The sequence below is a fragment of the Mus caroli genome, unplaced genomic scaffold (assembly GCF_978045245.1).
Source record: "Mus caroli unplaced genomic scaffold, Mus_caroli_1 scaffold_10, whole genome shotgun sequence".
Classification (NCBI taxonomy): domain Eukaryota; kingdom Metazoa; phylum Chordata; class Mammalia; order Rodentia; family Muridae; genus Mus; species Mus caroli.
In genome coordinates, this window is record NW_028227265.1 from 60,296,864 (window position 1) to 60,319,427 (window position 22,564).

At 40.9% G+C, this 22,564-nt stretch overlaps 1 long non-coding RNA gene and 1 pseudogene across 1 annotated transcript in view; one reads left to right on the forward strand and one right to left on the reverse strand.

Moving 5' to 3' along the window:
* Positions 1–420: 420 nt before the first annotated feature.
* On the reverse strand, positions 421–919 carry LOC110300667 (eukaryotic translation initiation factor 1 pseudogene; annotated as a pseudogene).
* An 863-nt stretch (positions 920–1,782) lies between these two features.
* LOC147002408 (uncharacterized) overlaps positions 1,783–22,564 on the forward strand; it is a 48,391-nt gene continuing 27,609 nt past the window's right edge. The window contains exons 1-2 of the long non-coding RNA XR_015048640.1: positions 1,783–1,820; positions 1,906–2,273. This is a non-coding gene — a long non-coding RNA (uncharacterized LOC147002408). The remainder of the gene's footprint in view (positions 1,821–1,905; positions 2,274–22,564) is intronic.

Sequence of the window (22,564 nt, forward strand, 5' to 3'; positions counted from 1 at the left end):
GGAAGGAAACCTGGGTACCCTCAGAAAATCTGCAGTGTTCTCAACTGCTCATGTATTTTCCATCCCTAGGTTTCCATTCTTTATCATATTTGCTGTCCAAGACAGCCTAGGTCATTAGAGGGGTTAGAGTCCCACTGTTCATTAAACAGTTCAATTCATCTGCAAGTCAGAGAATCTGCCTGAGGCAGGAATACACTCCCTAGTTGGCCATTTAATGCAATGTAATCACTCCTGAAACTATATGCACACAACAAACAACAAAAAAGCAAACAAACAACAACAACAACAAAAGACTCAGCAGATTGTAGTCATATATATGTGTGTGTGTGTGTGTGTCTGTCTGTGTGTGTGTGTATTGTGGCTCTTTTCAGTTTATTGCATGAAGGACTTACATTAGTCCAAGTTAAAAGCGGACCCCCAAATGATTACATTATACAAGCTGTGAGGTTTTTAAACTTGTGACAAGGGACAGAAGGGAAATTCTACTCATTGCAAGGAAATCCTCACTTAAGCTTCAGAGAGCCACAAGCACTTAAAACCATGAACCTTCAGCTGATCGTCCTTAGCCAGTCCAATCTCTATTAGGAACTGGCATATGTTCTTGTGCTATTCACCCTGTGGCTGAATTACTTCTCCATATTCTGGATGCTCAACTACAGTACCATTGCAGGCAAATTTCTTCTTAAACGCCTTCACTGGTTTCTTTTTATCGTAATCATCAGCGATCCCTTGGACAGTTGAAGGGCCTTCCTGCCATTACTATGTTGAATTCTTATGCGGATATAATCCTCAGAGCAAGCAGGAAGCAGGTCATTCCCCTTACTTGCATCAGCAAAGGGGTCGAAAGAGTGGAGGTTCTGGATAGCGGACATACAATGTGATTCCTTTTCCTCGGTGGAAACGGCCTGCGGAAGGCGGCTGCGGGAGAAGGAGGGCGTGGGGGACGTAGCTTCGGGAAGCGAGGGGGCTCGAGGGGAAGGCAGCTGAGTCCTCCATCGGAGGCTCAGTGACTAGGGCCTGTTGTAGTCATATATTAAGGGCTTGCTTACTCGTGCATGACAAGGAAGAATTTGGGAAGGGAAGGAGGGAGGACAAGGAAGGGTGTATGAGATGCAATATATTTTAATGAACAAGTACAAAAGTAAACTTTAAATTAAAAGAAGAGGGGCTAGAGAGTTGGCTTGGCAGATAAGAGCACTGAGTGCTGTCCAGAGGACCCAGGTTCCATTTCAGTAACACAGGTAGCTAACAATGTGCTGTGACCCCAATGGTTGGTATCTTCCGCCCTCTTCTGGACTCTGCCGGTACTGCGTACAGACACAACTAGGCAGATAGCCATGTAACTAAAATAAAAATGAAGGATAGAACAAGTGTATACTTGGGATTAAACTTGGATCCTCTAGAAGAGCAGCTACCTCTCTAAACTGTTGAGCCATCTCTCCAGTGCCTTGACGTGCTATTTCAATGCTGCTGATACCAATTAACATACTCAACACACTGTTTGGTGTTGTCACAGTCGTGAGACAGACAGCCGCCAGGCTTAGTCAAAATGAACTCTTTCTGGTCCTGCACCCAGGCATCCATGACCTTCCTCTGAGCCTACCTGTCCAGAAGGAAAAGCAGCCTTGTTCTGAGTATAAAGTAGCTCAGTGTAGCTGTTCGTCTAAGTACAACACCTACAGTGCTAATAGGTGACTTACCCTTGATGTTTGCTCTATATGTGGTATCTCTTGTTTATTTGTGTGGGGATTGTCTCATTGATATATCTATCTTTTTGTTTGCAGTCATTGATGAGGAATTTGTCTGACTCCATTTTGAAGGTAGGGACCATTATGCTGTATTATGAAAAAATAAGTTGATATTTACTATAAGAGCTGATTTACTGTGTTTACGCCTTTGTCCTAGAGCCTGTCTTGCCCTGAGGAAGTGCCTACTAAGCACAGGAATACAGAAGAGAAGCTACTGGAGGTCAGGGGCAAGTGCTACTACAATGCAAATATCTGCAGATCTGGGAAAGGTCCTTGGGTGGAACCCAGTGCCAGGAAATACTCTTCCGTGGTTTTCTGTATACTCCGACTAAGAGGGAGAGACTCTTGTCACTCAGGCCTCATGAGCCAATCAGAACCTGCAGTCAGAGCACCAGTCATAGGAAAGGCTGGTTCTTCCTGGGGCTTCCATGTAGCTCTATTCTGAAGCTAGGGAAGCACCGGTCGTTCTGTGACACTACAAGGAACTCTGAGGGGTCCGAGAACAAGCTTGGAACACACAATATGGTGAGCTACAGTTCATACTCTGAGGAGAATGGGGAGCCTGAAGCTCAGGAGCCCTTGTGATAGGCTCTCCCTGGGACTGGATGCAAACTAGTAGCCAGGTGTGGCTGGTATGAGGTCCTTTGTGGGCACTAGAACTCTTTGGAACTGAGCCGTGGCCTCTGGAGAACTTCAGTCTTTGGGCAGAAACTGTGCAGAACTTTGGGAACGTGGGCTGTGGGTAGAAATATCTTTTTAGTGAACATCGCCGTGCTTCTTGTGCATCAGCGGACGGCAGGTTGCAGTTTTAGTTTATCTAGTTTCTAGAAATGCTGTGCTTTTATATTTAACATTTAAGAGTAAAACCCATTTGGGATTAATTTTGTGGGTATTGTGCGTGGAATCTTATGTGTTGGGTAGCACTCCACTATTTTGCTGAGATGTAGAAGGGTACAATTGATAATGGAAAGGATTTACCCATGCTGAGTGAAGAGGTCAGCTCAGGGCCTTTGGAAAATTCCACCAGGCCTGACCAAGCCCGCTCAGGCAGTCAACAGGTTCTCCAGTGCAGGAGTGAGGACTGAAAATAAAGAGACAGTTAGACAATACTGCAGCATGACCTCAGTCAATCCTGAGACTGAAGGCAGGTTTATTTCTTCCCAGTCCACTTTTATACCATTTTAATTACATGCAAGTAACAAGGGTGAGCAGTACAATAAACACAATTAGTCAAGGAACAAGCAGGGAATTAGCAAAGTCCCATGGTTGTTGTTTCTAAGGGCTTGTCAGGATGACCAAAATATCTGAACCTACTTCCTTGTCCAGTCCCAAAATCAGATTCTTGCCTGAAGCCTACCTCTTTTGTCCCACCCTAAAATTAAGATTCCTGCCTGAACCTACTTCCCTGTTCTAGCCTAAGATTAGATTCCCTCCTGAAGCCCATTTCCTTGTCCTTGGCCAATGTCAGATTCCTGCCCAGGAACCCCCAAAGCTCTCCACACAGGTCCCAGAACATGAATGTCCCTCCCTTCCCAGAGTAGAGTGGTAGAATGGAGCACATAGGCACCCCTCCCTTCCTGGAAGGGAGAGGCTGGTTACATTCCTCAGAAAAACTGCAGGGTGGACTGACCATTGGCCCCCTACTGATATGGGAAGCCCTTACTACCTATTCCCTAAGGACCAATCAGTTTAAAAGTCACACTGTTTCGCCAATCATACTGTGCCTAGTTGCTGTTACTCTATCCTGCCCCTGGAAACTGTATAAAAACTCACTGCCAGGGGTCACCTCTCCTTTGGGTGTAGGATGGCCCCAGTGTGCTAGAACAATAAACTCCTCTTGCATTTGCATCAATCTCCAGCTTACTTGGTGGTGGTGGTGGGGGTCCCTGGTCGATAAGGCCCGTCAATCTGGGTATATGTAAGACCCCAACCCTTGATCAGTGGTACTTACTTCAAGATGCCCCCAAGTGAGACGCCGAGACTCAGATTGATGCAAAAAGCAAGAGGTTTATTTTTCTGCATGTTAGGGTTGACCTTCAATTAGTCCCTCAAGGTGAGTTACTAAGAAGGTGACCCTGGATGGCTATTACAAGCAGTTTTTATACTTTCTAGGGGCACAGGTTACATCAACAAGTTTACAGTTCAAACTTACTGGCCAAGCATACTGACCTTTAAATCTATTGGCTAGCAAGCATGGCATGCATTTGAACTGTACCTGGGACTTTCCAGAGGGTCAGGTAACTGTCAGTCAGTACATTCTGAGAATTTTTTACTCAAGAATGTTCCTGTGGGAGGAGAATGGAACCTTGCCTCCAGGCAGGAGGGGGAAGCTGTAAGGAGGGTGTAGGACTTGAAAACCCCTTAGGGTCCCTCATATATTACTGAGGTCTGTAAGAGATTAAGTGCTAGCTACACATGTGTGTTCGCTAGGATTGTGTAGACATTTGGCTCCAATCATAAGGAAGGAGACAACCCTGATTTTAAACAGACACTAGTCCAGTGACCTTATTAAATGGCAGGAGTCTAAGAAGCTTCTTAAAGGAGCATAGCAGGGCCACAACCAACACTAAGACCTGCTGTGCCATAAATGTTCAGTTTTCTTCATGAGAAAAGCTTAGATTTCCCAGATGGGCAAGACCCTAGATGAGAAATCAGTTGTGCTGAGGGCTGGCCTGATCAAGCAAGGCTTTCCCTGAGGCTTTCATGTGTGGATAAGGAAACACAGCTCCTTCTCAAACCCAGGAATAGCCTGGAGTCTAGGCCTTGGGAACTTTCCCTTAGGCCAGAGGAGGGATAAAGAAATAAACAAAGCATTTTTTATAAAACCAGGAATATGCTTGGGAGAGTTGGTCATGATCTTGGGACCAGATCTGTTGGAGAGTAGTTGCTTATATTCCTGAGAACCTAACTCTTCCCATCACTTGGGGCTATAATTATCAGTCCCAAAGCCACTATGGGCTTGGTCAGTAATGTTCTTGTGATACACAGTGTTCCCCCTATGCAGCACTGTTTGGTTATGAAAGTCCCCCGAAACTGGAGGGACCTTCACTCAAGCCCCGGGATGATGCGATGCCCAAGAACTCACAAGAGACCGTGATGCAAACAGCAAGAGGTTTAATCAGGAAAGGCCAGTGCACTGGGGATGACCTGTATCCCACGCAGGGGTAGAGGAATCGACCCTGAGCTCAAAGGGTTTATAAAGGCAGAAACTGCAAACACCTGGCATGGGGCTATAGCATTTGGCAAGCATAATGGGTTCAAGAAATGGTTGAAGTATTCTGTATGAACATTTCCTAAAACAATGGAGCAAGTTAAACTTCTACTTTGTGGTTAGTACATCCTGGAACAATGGGGCGAGTTAAACTTTTACTTCCTGCCATTAGTGAGGTCTATTTTGGACACAAGTCTAGGGGCTTACATAATTTTTCACTCTTCTCTCTCAGAATCTTTCAGTTAACCTTCTTCTGAATTTGTACCAACATATTATTGTTTCTACTGTCTTCATAGAAGTCTCCCATTTCCTTCCCTTTCCCCTTGAAGTAGTATTCTTTTTAAGAAGCCTGCTTTGCATTAATCATGGATTGTGTTAAGACCTCCCCACGCCAGCTTTTTTCTTTTGCTCTTTGTACTTTCCCAATCTTGTTCATCATCTGTCTTATTCACCTATGGACTGTCAGTGAGGAATGATCTGCGGTTTCATGACATTCGTGTACTGAAGAATTATTTCTGGGAATATTTTTGCTGTGTAAATCTCCCTTCTGCTTAAGTGGTTAGAATTGAAGTCTGTATTTAAATTGTTCAAAGGGTAACCTGGGGCCTGAACCAGCATATATTGAATCCAAAATGTATTGTAGGCTGCCTCTTCTTTGAGCTTTAGCCAGAACTGGTTTCATGCTATTCTTCAAGAAAATTTTCCCCATTAATGTCTTTCTTAATTTCATGATATTATTTCTCCCTGGGAAGACATATTTAATCTAGAATGGTTGTACCTCCAGCCTTTTAGAAAAAATGTTTATGAGGCTCTGTTGAATTGTTTCAAGTGGCCTTGATCTCCACAGGGCTTTACTGTCCACTTGATTAGAATTATTGCTTTTTTTTTCCCGAGACAGGGTTTCTCTGTATAGCCCTGGCTGTCCTGGAACTCACTTTGTAGACCAGGCTGGCCTCGAACTCAGAAATCCGTCTGCCTCTGCCTCCCAAGTGCTGGGATTAAAGGTGTGTGTCATTACGCCCGGCTTGATTAAAATTAAAACGTTGATATTCTTAAATTAAGGGGTTGTACCATCACAGAGATTTAAAATTATCAGTTTGGCCGGGCGTGGTGGCGCACGCCTTTAATCCCAGCACTCGGGAGGCAGAGGCAGGCGGATTTCTGAGTTCGAGGCCAGCCTGGTCTACAAAGTGAGTGCCAGGACAGCCAGGGCTACACAGAGAAACCCTGTCTCGAAAAACCAAAAAAAAAAAATAAAATAAAATAAAAAATTATCAGTTTGAGTCACTTAGACCCATTGCAACAGCAGAAAAAGGATTTGTGTGTGGAGCATGGCCTCTGCTTTCAGACTAGAATAGGAGGAATAGTTTATAGTGTACAGACAGGGGGAAATGGCGTAGGCAATTGGTAGATCACAGACCAAAGTTTAAGACAATCAGCTGCAGTGGTCCCCATTATGAAGAAGGACCTGATTGAAGTTGGAGAGTGGCTTTGTATTTTCCCCAGCATGCATTAATTCATGCCATATAAATGAAAAGAGACCAGATTAGTAGGTGTACCATTTGGGGAACTTAACTTGAACTGATGAATATTGAATTTCCAACTTTATGCAGAAATGTACAATCCTGGTTGACACAGTTAATTCAGCTTGGAGTTTTGGAAACATAGGCTGCTCACTGGCTGTAGCTGTGTGCATCAAGTGACAGATCTCAACATCTTACTTGTGTACAGGGGCAAGGTCATTCAGTAACCTCCTTCTTCTCCCCATGAAGTCAGTAACATTATTTTCACTTAAAAAGAAAATTAGAGCAGTTCTCCACACTTGCTAGTGATCTTTCTGTCTACACAGACTGTGATTTATGAGATACAGTAGGAAAAAATTAAAGAATATTAGAGTTTTGAGAAGGCCCTATGAGATCATTTAATTTGTAAATGAGAAACCTCAAACTTAGAGAAGTTCTGGTATTTTATCCACTTAAATATCCACTTCTTCATAACAGAGTTGCTGAGTGTTTAATTTCTCCAATTAAACAAGCAATTGTCCATTGAATCAATGCACTCTATTGAGAGAAATTCCTCAGAGGCATTACAGGTCCTCTTCTCCTGCTTCTTCCTTTCCTTCTTCCCCGTTCTACTAGATTGCCCAAGCTCTGCCTACTGTTTGGCCTTGGGTCTCAGCATCTTATTTTCATGAAGCCACTCTGATGACTGTTATACTAGCCTTCTCTATGAAGTATAGCAGAATAATATTAATAGTACCAAGGTTAGGTTCTCTCATGGCATGGAACTCAAGTTGGGCCACTCCTTGGTTGTCCATTCCCTCCCTTTTTGTTCCCTCCATATCTCTGCACTTCTTATAAAAGGAAAAACTGTGGCTAGGTTGATATCCCCATTGGAAGTCTTGCCTGGTTACAAGAGGCAACAATTTTATATTCTGTATCCCCTACTGCTAGGAGTTTTAGGTATGGTCACCCTCATAGATTCCCAGGAGTTTCCATTGTCCTGGATTTCTAGCTTTTCCTGAAATATTCCTCCCTCCTCCGTTCCAGTTCTCTCTCCTAGTTTTCTCTCCTCACATTCTCTACACACTGGATCACTCCTGTTCCCCTCTCTATCCCACTCTCCTGCCCACTTTTCTCCCTCGATCCATCCCAGATGTCTATTTTATTTCCATTTCTCAGTGACACTCAAGCATGCTCCCCTGATCCCAATTTTTTGTTTTGCTTCTTTGGGGCTGTGGATTATAGCTTGGTTATCCTTTACTTTATGGGTATTTATAAGTGACTACATACCATGTTTGTTTTTCTGTGTGTAGGCTACCTCACTCAGAATGATTTTTTCAAGTTCCATCCATTATTCTGCAAATTTCATGATTTCTGTTTTTAATAACTGAGTACTATTCCATTGTGTAAATGTACTATTTTTTATCTTCATTCAGTTGAGGGACATCTGGGTTGTTTCTAATTTCTGGTTATTACAAATAAAGCTTTTAGGAAAATAGTTGAGCAAGTGTCTATTTTGTATGATGGAAATTTTTTTTTTGATATATGTTCAGGAGTGGTATAGCTGGGTCTTGAGCTAGAAATATTCCAAAATTTTTGGGAGACCTCCTGTGGTGGTTTGTGTATACTTGGACCATGGGAAGTGACACTATTAGGAGGTGAGGATTTGTTGGAATAGTTGTGGTCTTAGATTAAGTTTCTCACTGTCTAGAGGCTTTGGTATTTCCTAGTGCTGAAGCTCTGTCCATTCCAGAAGTGGCGCTCCTCTTGACCGTCTGTGGAAGATAAACTTTTTCTGGCTGTCTTTGTAACAAGATGTACAAGTTGCAGCTCCTTCTCCAGCACCATGTTTGCCTGGATGCTACCATGCTTCCTGATATGATGATGATGGACTGGAGCTCTATCTTAGTTATTACTGCTGTGAACAGACACCATAACCAAGGCAACTCTTATAAGGACAATATTTAATTGAGGCTGGCTTATAGGTTCATTTTCAGTCTATTATAATCAAGGCAGGAGGATGACAGCATCCAGCCGGCATGGTGCAGGAGAAGCTGAGAGTTCTTCATCTTCATCTAAAAGACACTAGGAGAAGGCATGGTTAGATGGTTAGAAGGAGTGTCTTAAAGCCCACACCCATGATGACACACTTCCTCCAACAAGACCACACTTCCAAATAGTGCCACATACTGGGCCAAGTTTATTCAAAGTACCACATTCTATCCCCTGCCCGCCCCCCTTAGGCTTGTTCAAACACATGAGTATATGGGGGCCATACTTAGCCAAAGTATAATAAAGATAAGTTTAGTCCAACTTCCAAAGTCCCCGTGGTCTATAGCAGTCTCAACAATATTAAAAATCCAAAGTTCAAAGTCTCTTCTGATACTTATCCAATCACTTAACTGTAATCCATAAGCAAGACAGGAAACCAGCTGGGCAAACTCCAAACTCCGAATCTCCATTTCTGATTTCAAAGCTGTCATCAGATCTCCAACTCCATTTTTGTCTTTGTTGCTTGCACAAACTGCTTTCTCTTGGGCTGGTTCTCCATCCTGTTGGAAGGTTTCCTCAGCAGATATACTACAACTCTGGCATCTTTAATATCTTGGGATCTCCAAGTGAACTTGAATTTCACAGTTTCTTGTTCCAATATCTGTGATCCATACACGATCTTCTAGGCTACTCCAATAGGCTTGTGTCACTTCTCCAGCTCTGCCCTCTGTAGTACTCTAGGCTCTTGTTCACTCCACTCCTCTGATGTTCTTGTGATGGACTGGCATCTACAATATCCTGGGGTCGTCTGCTGCAACTAGGCTTCTCCATGGTGCCAAACCTTAACTTTTACATGACACCTTCAGTCCTTGGCCATCAACTGTAACTGAGGCTGCACCTCTCCCAATAGCCTTCCCTGGCCTCTTACAAGCCTCAGCTGCTCTCCATTATGCCTTCATACCTTTACAACCAGTACCACCTGGGTGACTCTTACACAATTACCAAGATTGCAGCATGGGTACAACCTTGACTATCTCTAGAACACAAATGCTTTGTGCTCTCAGAAAACACTTCTTAGAAGATTTCACCTAAGTGATGCTAATCTGTTCCTAATCACCACCAATTTCTTAGCTCCAGCTAATCAGCATCAATTGTCCCAGTGGTTGCTGGAGCTAGAATAGAGCCACCCTTAGCTTTCTGTTTTCCAACTCCCTCACTGCCTAAGCTTGGCTGTGCTGAAACTTGCTCTGTAGATTGACCTTGAACTCAGAGATCTGTATGTCTCTGTCTCCCAAATGCTGGAATTAAAGGTTTGTACTACTGTGCCTGGATTTATGCTTTACTTTGCTTGGAACTTGCTCTGTCCCACACTGGCCTTGAACTCAGAGATCTGCTTGACATAATCTCCTAGTATTACATGAGTGTACCACCATGTCTGGGCATAGGCTTTTCATCACCAGTGTTCCTCAAGACCCAGAATGAAAGCCTGTGTCTTCCAGACTCAAGATCTGGATCACAAGTGTGCCCCCACATTTCTGGATTGTAGTTCAATGCAAATTAAAAATCCAAACTATTTCTTCTTCAACTGCAAACAAAAACAATAAGCTTTGCTGGGTGGGATCTTGCTCTGATATCGCCACAACCTTAATCTCTTTATCTTTTTGAATACAAGATTCGTCTCCCTTTCACTTCCTGGCTCCCTTTTATAACTTAAACCACACATTTTTTTCATTTTTCCTTTCTCAGTTTGATACTTCTCATTAAAACACTCTTCATGGGCTAGAGAGATGGCTCAGCGGTTAAGAGTGCCGACTGCTTTTCCAAAGGTCCTGAGTTCAAATCCCAGCAACCACATGGTGGCTCACAACCATCCGTAATGAAATCTGATGCCCTCTTCTGGAGTGTCTGAAGACAGCTACAGTGTACTTACATATAATAAATAAATAAATAAATAAATAAATATTAAAAAACGCTCTTCATAAGACTAAACCAGAGAACAAAGTCTATGCTGGGCTCTTTTGAGATTTTCTTTGTCAATTCAGTTACTATAAATCTCTTTACCTTAGCCTCAGGTAGACTTTTCAGACAAGGGCAAAAAGCAGCCACATTCTTCAAAAAAATTCCACAAAACAAGTCTCTATGCCACATATTGAAGCTTTTCTACACTGAAACATTTTGGATCATGTCTGAACAGTTCAAGTCACTCTCAGCAACAAAGTCTTCCATATTCCTACCAGGATTGCCCATTAAGTCACACTTAAAGCATCCAAATGCTTTCCAAATCCAAAGTCCTCAAATTCATATTCTTCCAATTGTCAGGCTTATCACAGTGATACCCAAGTCCCTGGTACCTGTTTGTGTCTTAGGGCTTTACTGCTGTGAATAGACACCATGACCAAGGCAACTCTTATAAGGACAACATTTAATTGGAGCTGGCCACTATTATCAGGTTCAGTCCACTATCATCAAGGTAGGAGCATGGCCACGTGCAGGCAGGCATGGTGCAGGAGGAGTTGACAGTTATACATCTTCATCTGAAGGCCACTAGGAGAAGACTGGCTCCCACAAATTTAGGGTAAGGGTCTTAAAGTCCATGCCCACAATGACACACTTCCTCCAACAAGGCCACACCTTCAAATAGTGCCACTTCTGCCAATCATTCAAACTACCACAACCTCTGAAACTGTAAGAGCACTTCAGTCAAATATTTCCTAAATAAGTGTTGCCTTAGCCATATTGTTTCTTCACAGCAATGAAACCCTAAGACACCACCAAATTGATTTCCAAAGTGATTGTACAAGTTTGCACTCCCAAACAGCAGTAAAGCCCTAAGACATAAGCATTGACAGTATGGTCTGTCACTTGAGATTTTCATCTTATCCACCCTGATGGTGTTAGAGTCCGTCAAAAGACACTCACAAAGACTGCCCATCACTGCAAACTGCAAGAGGGCTTTTATTGATCCAACTCATTGGGGACCCCCCTCTCAGCATGCAGGTCAGAGGAGAGATCCAGAACAAAGAAAGAACACACTTTTGGTACCTTGTAAGGGGCAGATTTAGGCAACAGGGCTAGCTGGCTTATTTTCATTGGTGTAGCAAGTAACCTTTTCAGGCATTGGTTGGTTTATATAGGGTGACTACCTTTGGCCTAGTGACTCACTTTGCCTGCCCTTATGGTGAGTTATTATGATTTGGTCAGTAAAGCAGCGGTACAATTTGAACTTATGGGTCAGCTATTAATGTCACAGCTATTAACGTCACAGCTATCGACAAGGTCAAGGTCATTTGTGGTTTTTTTTTTTTTTCCTCAGAATTCAGAGTTGGGCAGGGTAGGGGAATTTCTCTGGGAACTGCTAATCTTGTTCTGCTTATTTTTCTGAGAACAGCCCATTTTGTTTTGGAAGCTGCAGACTTAGTCATTTTGACTGCTATGTTTCTGAAAGTCCCTTCAGAGGGGAAGGGGCTAGGTGGTCTTGAACTTATTTTGGAATCTACAATGGGTGTAAGATGGAATCCCAGAGTGGTTTTCATTTGCATTTCCCTGATGACTAAGGATGTTGAATATTTCTTTAAGTGCCTTTCAGTCATTAAAGATTTATCTGTTGAGAATTCTCTGTTTAGCTCTGCACCCATTTTAAAATTGGGTTGTTTCATTTGTTTGAATCTCATTTCTTGAGTTGTTTAAATAGTTGGGATATCAGCCCTCTGTGAAATGCTGGATTTGTAAAGATCATTTCCCATTCTGTTGGCTACTGTGTTGTCCTTTTGACAGTGTCCTTTGCCTTACAGAAGCTTTTAAGTTTCATGAAGTCCAATTTATTAACTGTTTATCTTAGCACCCGAACTATTTGTGTTCTGTTCAGGAAGTTGTCTTCTGTGACAGTGTATTCAAAGCTATCCCCTCACTTTTTCTTCTATTAGATTTAGTATATCATGTTTTATGTTGAGGTTTTAGATCCATTTGGATTTGTACAGGATACTAGATATGTATCTATTTGCAGTCTTCTATATTCAGATATCCAGTTGGACCAGCTTCATTTGTTGAGGATGCTTTCTTTGTTCCATTGTATAGTTCAGGTTTCTTTGTCCAAAATCAATTTTTCATATGTGTGTGGCTTTACTTCTGGGGTTTCGATTTGAGTCCAATGATCAGCTTGTTTGTTTTTAGGTCGATACAATGTGGATTTTTACAATTGTTCTGTAATTCAGCTTTTGATGAGGGATGGTCATACCCCTGAAAGTTCTTTTATTGTACCGGATTGTTTTAGCTATCCTGGGTTTTTGTTTTTCCATATGAAGTTCATCGTTGTCCTTTCAAGGTATGTAATGAATTGTCTTCCAATTTTGATGGGAATTGCACATTGCTTTTGGTGTGGTGCCCATTTTTACCGTATTAATCCTACCAGCTCAAGAGTATGGGGGATTTTCCATCTTCTGACACATTCTTCAATTTCTTTTTCAATGACTTGAAGTTCTTGCTATACAGGTTAGAGTTATACCAAGACATTTTATGTTATTTGTGTCTATTGTAAAATGTGTTATTTCCATAATTTCTTCTTCAGACTATTGATTATTTGTATAAATAAGGCTACTGATTTTTTTAGTTAATTTTGTATTTGGCCACTTTGCTGGTGGTGTTTATCAGTTGTTGGAGTTCCTTGGTAAATTTTGGGGGTCCCTTATATATGCTATCATATCATCTGCAAATAGAGATATTTTGACTTATTGCTTTCCAATTTTTATCCCTTTGATCTCTTTTAGTTTTCTTATTGCTCTAGCCAAACTTCAAGTACTATATTGAATAGACAGGGAGAGAGTGGGCAGCCTTGCCTTGTCCCTGATTTAGTGGGATTGCTTTAAGTTTGTTTCCATTTAGTTTGAGGTTAGCTATTGGCTTGCTGTATATTGCCTTTCTTGTGTTTAGATATGTGCCTTGTGATCTCTCCAAGACTTTTTATCATGAAAGGGTATTGGATTTTTTTCAAAGAGTTTTTCAGAATCTAATGAGATAATAATGTGTGGTTTTATTTGAATTCATTTTGTTTATATGTTGCATTAAATGGTAGATTTTCATATGTTGACCCATCCCTCCATTTGTGTAATGAAGTTTACTTGATTATGATGGATGATGTTTTTGATGTGCTCTTAGATTTAGTGTACAAATATTTTATTATTTTTGTGTGAATGTTCATAGGGGGATTGGTCTGAAATTCTCTTTCATTGTTGTGCCGTTTTGTGGTTTAGGTGTTGTAGTAAACATTACTTGGAAGTTTCCACTCCACCTTAGGTCGTTTATTTCCCAAATAAAAGACACAAAACCTTTCTATTTATAATAAGCCTTAAAGCACTAGAGCTAGGCAGATATCAACCCTCTTTGTTACTTTGTCTATTTTCCTGTCAATAATCCTGAGATATCACTTGTCATGTTTTGCCTGGGCTGCTCCTACTCCATGTAGCAGCCATGTGCTCACAATTCACGCACCCTATCATGACTCATTCCTTCTTTTCTCTCTCCTTCATGGACTCTGCCTCAGGCCTCAATCCCAGAAACCAAAGCCCCACCTAACTCTTTTCTGTCCAACTAGAGCCTGAAGGCATCTTTATTAACAAGATAACTTACAGGGCAAGATTTGTACAACAAAAATTAGTATACATTTGGGGTTGCATTACAAAGGGTTGCATTGCCTTGAGGCAATTAGACCTTGTGATAGAGAATTTAGCATTACAATACATAGCAACAGACCAAACCTCACCAGTAAGTTATTAGGGTAACTGTGGCCTCCTAGAATGAATTTGGAGAGATCCCATACGAGCAATTTAATAACACACCTGAAAGCTCTAGAAAACAAAAGAAAGAAAAAGTACACCCAATAGGAATAGAGGGCAAGAAATAATTAAGCTCAGGGCTGAAATCAATATATTAGAAACAGAGAGCAATACAAAGAATCAATGAAACCAAGAGGTAGTTCTTTGAGGAAATCATCAAGGTAGAGAAACCTTTAGTCAAACCAACTAAAAGTCAGAGAGACAATATCCAAACTACTAAAATCATAAATGAAAAGGTGGACATAATGATAGACACTGAGGAAATCCAAAGCATCATTAGGTCTTACTTCAAAAACCTACAGTGTACAGAACTGGGAAATCTAAATGAAATGAATGACTTTCTCGATAGATATCACTTACCAAAGCTAAATCATGGTCAGGTAAATGAAGTGAAAGTTTGCGGATATGTCATGTGATACAGACTATGTGGTCTTTTGTTGAGGCAAGACCCATGGGAGAAAAAGTGATGTTTGGTTAGAATATAAATAGGACTCTAGGGATGGTGATGGCATGATTGCATAGCTAGCTTTGCAATGTTCTGTTGGTCTCCCATCTTCGCTGATGTTCTCTTTGTTGAGAGAGGCTTGCAGAAAACTTCTGGCTTCCAGCTGATTCTGATCAACACAGCTGACTCATGCTGATTGGTTGGAGGCCTGGCTATTTCTGCTGGATCCTGCCACTGCTACTGATTTGTTTTTGGTATCCTGACACTACTGACAGGACTGCTGGTATCCTGACAAAGGGAGATTTAAATCACCTCCAAAAAAAAAAAAAAAAAAAAAAAACACCCTGCTTCTAAACAGGTCCACATCCCCTTGTCCTATTTAACATCTTTTCTCCCCTACCTTTGGGTGACAGGCTAGAAAGTAAGTTGCAGCATTTAAACACTCTTATTAAAAGTAGGTTTTAAACGTATAAGCCTACAGGCAAACAAATTAATCAGACCCATACATAAAGAAATAGAAGCTATCATTAAAAGTCTTTTGCCAAAAAAGGCCCAGTACCTAATGATTTTGGTACAGAATTCTGTCAGAGCTTTAAAGAACTAATTCTAATATTCATCAAATTATTCCACAAAATAGAAAAAGAAGGTTCATTGCCAAACTCAATTCTATGAGGCCACAGTCAATCAGTATCTTATTAATGGCATTTTCTCTCCTAGAAAGGGCCTCTTCTTTTTCCAAGCCTTTTCCAATTAGTTTTACCTTTTTAAAAGGTAAATTATTTGTATCACTTTTTAAATTTCATGTTCATTAAATGCATCACTTCTATAATCTCTATTTGTTTCTACTTTCCAGTGTTTTCTGGTCATTAATAATTTTATTCCATTTTTCTCAAGTGCTATTCATTTCTTTTTTTTTTTTTTTTTTTTTGTTTAGAGCAATGCCTCTTGTAGACCAGGCTTAACCTCACACTATGCAATTGCAAATTGCATTGAACACCTAAATCTGCCTCTGTTGCCTAGGGCTTGAAAGACAGTCCTGCAACTCCTTTCAGGCTGGTCAGGGAGAAGGAAAAGAGACCAGTGAATGATTGTTCTTTGACTTCCCTGACTTTTATTTTGTAATTACAAATGATGAGGGGGCCAGGCCACCTTTGGCCCAAAGTCAGCGGACAGCCCCACGGTCTCCAGAGGACTCTCCACCCAACAGGTGCTCTGGCAGGCCCAGGAACTTAGGATCACTGGTGAGTGGAACACATCTGTTTCAACAGAACCGGGAGTGCCAAGGGCCAGCTGGAGCATGGACACAGGAACCCCACCCGACCAGTGGCTCAGGTTCCTTCCAGTTGGTGCTGGTCTACCTTGGTTTCAAACTCAGCAGACAGCCCCACTGCCCAGAGGAGGTACCACTTCCAGGCACTCTAACACACCCTGGATCATAGGATCCCAGGTTCCCAGGAGCTTGGTCACACCAGGATCTCAGGTCTCAGAGGAAGCTTGGCTGCCAAGAATTCTGACACACCCAGAATCTCAGCATCACAGGATCCCAGAATCACAAAGAAAGCTGGACTCTGAGAAGTTCTGACTCAACTGGGGCTACAGGAAGGACAGGCTCCAATCAGATATATCGAGGGCAGGGAGCAGTTGAGATAATCAGATGGTGGGAAGGGAAGCATAAGAACAGAGGCAACAGAAACTAAGGTTACTTAGTATCATCAGAACCCAATTCTCCCATCATACCAAGTCCTGGATACACACCATCACACCAGAAAAGCAAGCTATGGATCTAAAGTCACTTCTCATGATGATGATGGAGGACTATAAGAAGGACATAAATAATTCTCTTAAAGAAATATAGGAGAACACATCCAAACAGGTGAAAGAATTGAACAAAACCATCTGGGATCTAAAAATGGAAGTAGAAACAATAGAGAAATCATAAAGGGAGACAACTCTGGAAATAGAAAATCTAGGAAAGAAGTCAGGAGCCATAGATACAAACATAACAAACAGAATACAACAGATAGAAGAGAGAATCTCAGGTGCAGAAGATACCATAGAAAACATTGACACAACAGTCAAAGAAAATGGGAAATGCAAAAAATACTAACCCAAAACATCCAGGAAATCCAGGACACAATGAGAAGACAAAACTTAAGGATAATAGGTATAGATGAGAAGGAAGATTTCCAACTTAAAGGGCCAGTAAATATCTTCAACAAAATAGTAGAAGAAAACTTCCCCAACCTAAAGAAAAAGATGTCCATGAACATACAAGAAGTCTACAGAACTCCAAATAGTTTGGACCAGAAAAGAAATTCCTCCCGTCATATAATAATCAAAACACCAAATGCACAAAACAAAGAAAGGATATTAAAAGCATTAAGGGAAAAAGATCAAGTAAAAAGGGGGAAAGGTCAAATAAAGGCACACCTATCAGAAGTACACCAGACTTCTTCCCAGAGAATATGAAAGCCAGAAGATCCTGGGCAGATGTCATACAGACCCTAAGACAGCACAAATGCCAGCCCAGGCTACTGTTCCCATCAAAACTCTCAATTACCATAGATAGAGAAAGCAAGATATTCCATGACAAAACCAAATTTACACAATATCTTTCCACATTCCAGCCCTTCAAAGAATAATAAAGGGAAAACCAACACAAGGAGGGAAACTATGTCCTAGAAAAAGCAAGAAAGTAATCCTTCAGGAAACCTAAAGAAAGAGAGTCACATAAACAAAATTCCAACTCTAACAACAAAAATATCAGGAAGCAACAATTACTTTTCCTTAATATCTCTTAATATCAATGAACTAAATTCCCCAATAAAAAAACATAGACTAACAGAATGGTTACATAAACAGGACCCAACATTTTGCAGCATAAAGAAAACCCAGCTCAGTGACAAAGACAGACACTACTTCAGAGTAAAAGGTTGGAAAACTATTTTCCAAGCAAAGGGTCCCAAGAAACAAGCTGGAGTAGCCATTCTAATATCGAATAAAATCGACTTTCAAACTAAAGTTATCAAAAAAAAAAAAAAAAAAAAAAAAAGGTAAGGAGGGACACTTCATACTCATATTTTTTTTAAATTTTTTTTATCTTTTGGTTTTTTCAAGATAGGGTTTCTCTGTAGAGCCCTGGGTGTCTTGGAACTCATGTTGTAGACCATGCTGGCCTTGAACTCAGAAATCCGCCTACCACTGCCTCCCAAGTGCTTAAAGGCATTCGCCACCACTGGCTCATACTCATAAAAGGTAAAATTGACCAAGGTGAACTCTCGATTCTGAATATCTATGTTCCAAGTGCAAGGGCATCTGCATTCATGAAAGGAACTTAAGTAAAGCTCAAAACACACATTGCACCACAAACAGTAATAGTGGGAAACTTGAACATACCACTCTCATCAATGGACAGATCTGGGAAACAGAAACTAAACAGAGACACAGTGAAACTAACATAAGTTATGAAACAAATGGATTTAACTGATATCTATAGAACATTTTATCCTAAAACAAAAGGATATACCAGTTTCTCAGCACCTCATGGTACCTTCTCCAAAACTGGCCATAGAATTGTTCACAAAACAGGCCTTAACAGATATAAAAATATTGAAATAATACCTTGCATCCTATCAGATCACCATGGACTAAGGCTGATCTTCAATAACAACATAAATAATAGAAAGCACACATACACACGGAAACTTAACAACACTCTACTCAATAACTTGGTAATGGAAGAAATAAAGATATTAAAGATTTTTTAGAGTTTTATGAAAATGAAGCCACAACATATCCAAACTTATGGGACACAATGAAAGCAGTCCTAAGAGGAAAACTCATAGCTCTGAGTGCCTCCAAAAAGAATCTGGAGAGAGCATACATGAGCAGCTTGACAGCACACCTAAAAGCTCTAGAACAAAAGGAAGCAAATTTACCCAAGAGGAGTAGATGGCAGGAAATAATCAAATTCAGGGATGAAATCAACCAAATAGAAAAAAAAAAAAAAAAAAAAAAAAGAACAATACAAAGAATTAACCAAACCAGGAGCTGGTTCTTTGAGAAAATCAACAGGATAGATAAACCCTTAGCCAAACTAACTAGAGGGCACAAGGACACTGTACTAATTAACAAAATCAGAAATAGAAAGAGAGACATAACAACAGAATCTGAAGAAATCTAAAAAATCATCAGATCCTACTACAAAAGCCTATACTCAACACAATTGGAAAACCTGGATGAAATAGAAATTTTTCTATACAGATACCGCTTACCAAAGTTAAAACAGGATCAGATTAACAGCCTAAACAGTCCCATGTCCCATAGATAAATAGAAACCGTCATTAATAGTCTCCCAACCCAAAAAAAATTCAGTACATGATGGATTTAGTGCAGAGTTCTATCAGACTTTTAAAGAAGACCTAATTCCAATACTCCTCAAACTATTCCACAAAATAGAAACAGAAGGTACTCTACCCAATTCATTCTATGAAGCCACAATTATTCTGATACCTAAACCACACAAAGGCCCAACAAAGAAAGAGAACTTCACATCAATTTCTCTTATGAATATCGATGCAAAAATACTCAATAAAATTCTCGCAAATTGATTCCAAAAACACATCAAAACGATCATCCATCATGATCAAGTAGGCTTCATTCTGGGGATGCAGGGAAGGTTCAATATATGGAAATCCATCAATGTAATCCACTATATAAACAAACTCAAAGGAAAAAAAAACATGATTATTTCATTAGATGCTGAGAAAGCATTTGACAAAATCCAACACCCCTTCACAATAAAAGTCTTGGAAAGATCAGGAATTCAGGGCCTTCAGGGCCCATACCTAAACATAATAAAAGCCATATACAGCAAACCAGTAGCCAACTTCAAAATAAATGGAGAGAAACTTGAAGCAATCCAACTAAAATCAGGGACTAGACAAGGCTGCCCACTCCCTCCCTCCCTAATCAATATAGTACTTGAAGTCCTAGCCAGAACAATTAGAAAACAAAAGGGGGTCCAAAAAAGAAATACTAACTGGAAGGGAGGAAGTCACAATATCACTATTTGCATGTGATATGATAGTACATATAAGTGATATCCTTTAAATTAGCCACAAAAACTGAAAATATCTTAGTGTAACTCTAATCAAGCAAGTGAAAGATCTATATAAAAAGAACTTGAAGTTGTTGAAGAAAGAAATACTGGAAAATATCAAAAGATGGTAGATCTCTTAGGCTCATAGATCAGTAGGATTATCATAGTGAAAATAGCCATCTTCCCAAAAGCAATCTATAGATTCAATTCAATTTCCATCAAAATTCCAATAGAATTATTTACAGACCTTAAAACATCAATTCTTATCTTCATACAGAAGAACAAAATACCCAGGATAGCTGAAATAATCCTGAAAAATAAAAGAACATCTGCGGGTATCACCATTCCTGACCTCAAGCTCTACTACAAAGCAATAGTAATAAAAACTGTATGGTACTGGTACAGGAACAGACAGGTTGATCAATGGAATTGAATCAAAGATCCTGAAATAAACCTACATACCTATGGACATTTGATTTTTTTTTTTTTAAGATTTATTTATTTTATTATATGTAAGTACACTGTAGCTGTCTTCAGACTCCAGAAGAGGGCGCCAGATCTCATTACGGATGGTTGTGAGCCACCATGTGGTTTCTGGGATTAGAACTCTGGACCTTCGGAAGAGCAGTCGGGTGCTCTTACCCACTGAGCCATCTCACCAGCCCGATTTTTTTTTTTTTTTTTTTTTTTTTGACAAAGAAGGTAAACCATACCATGGAAAAAAGAAAACACCTTTAACAAATCGTGCTGGTCTAACTGGATATCAGCATGTAGAAGAATGAAAATAGATCAATATGTATCACCCTGCACAAAACTCAAGTCCAAGTGGATGGAAGACCTCAATGTGAAACCAAATACACTAAATCTAATATAACCAAAAGTGGGAAATAGCCTTCAACTCATTGATACAGGAGACAACTACCAGAACTCAGGATCCTAGATCAACAATTGGTAAGTGAGACCTCATAAAACTGAAAAGCTTCTGTAAGGCAAAAGACACAGTCAATAGGACAAAACAGCAGTCTACAGATCTGGAAAGGTTGTTCACCACCCTTACATCTGAAAGAGGGCTTGTATCCATAATTATAAAAAACTGAAAAGTTAGACACCACTGAACCAAATAACCAATTTTTTAAAAATGGGGTACAAAGCTAAGTACAGAATTCTCAACAGGGGAATCCAGAATGGCTGACAAGCACTTAGAGGACCTTAGTCATCAGGGAAATGCAAATCAAAACAACCCTGAGATTCCCTTCTTACACCCATCAGAATGGCCAAGATCAAAAACTCAAGTAGCAGCACATTCTGGGGAAGATGTGGGGCCACTGCTGGTGGGAGGATAAACATGCATAACCAAACTTTGTACAGCAAATCAATTTGGCAGTTTCTCAGAAAACTGAGACTAGCTCTACTCCAAGACCCATATATACCTACCACTTCTGAGCATATATCCAAAAGATAACCCACTATATCACAGGGACAATTGCTCAACTCTATTCACAGCAGCTTTATTCATAAGAGCCAGAAATGAGAAACAACCTAGATGTCCCTCAACTGAAGAATGGATAAAGAAAGTGTGGTACCTCTACACAATGGAATACTATTCAGCTTTTAAAACCAAAGATTCTTGAATTTTCCAGGCAAATGGATAGAACTTGAGAAATTCATCCCGAGTGAGGTAACCCAGATCCAGAAAGGCACATATGGTATGTACTAACTTTTAACTGGACATTAGACATGAAGTGCAGGATAAGTATGCTACAATCCACAACCCCAATGAAATTGGGTAAAATAAGGACCCAAGGGTGGACATATGAATCTACCTCCGAAGGGAAACTAGTCATCTGAGTTAGATGGAGAGGGGGAACTGGGTAGGAGAGAAGAGGAGGACGGGAACAGGGAAGGTGGTTAGGAGTGGTAAGAAGTGGGGTAAGAGACTGGGAGTGAGAATGGCGATCATGGCAGGGCATCTCTGGTAAGGAGCTGGAGGCTTGGGATAAGAGAGGTTAAGGGGAGTCTACGGGGATGACCCCCCCCCCCCGTTGGGGAATATAGAGACTGAAATGACCACCTCCTATAGTCAGGCAGGATTTCCAGAGGAAGGATGGGGAACATCAATCCCCCTACAAAACCTCCAACTGAAAATGTGTCTGGCCTGCAAGATGTCCAGGGATAGAGATGGAGCAGAGACTGGGTGAACAGCCAACCAACAATTGCCCCAACTTGAGACCCATCCCATGTGAGAGAGCTAACCCCTGACACTATTAATGATACTCTGCTATGCTTGCAAACAGGAACCTAGCATAAATATCTCTGGAGAGGCTTCATCCAGAAGCAGATGGAGGCAGATGCAGACCCACAGCCAAACATTAGGTAGATCCCTGAGTCTTACAGTAGAGTGAAGGATAGAAGTAAGTAAGTTGGAGGCGTCAAAAAAGACCCACAGAGTCATCTAACCTGGAACCATGGAGGCTGACAGAGCCTGTGCTACTAACCAGGAAACATGCAGGAGCTGGAACTAGATCTCCTACACATTTGTAGCAAATGTATACCTTGGTGTTGGTGTGGTCCCCCTAAAAAGAGGAAGGGGGCTCTCAGTCTCTGTTCCTTGCTACTGGATCCTCTTTTACCCTACTTGGATTGCTTGATTGGGCCACTGTAGGAGAGTTTGTGCCTAAACCTGCTAGGACTAGATGCCCTAGGATGGGATGATACCCAAGGGGGTCTCCTCTTCTCT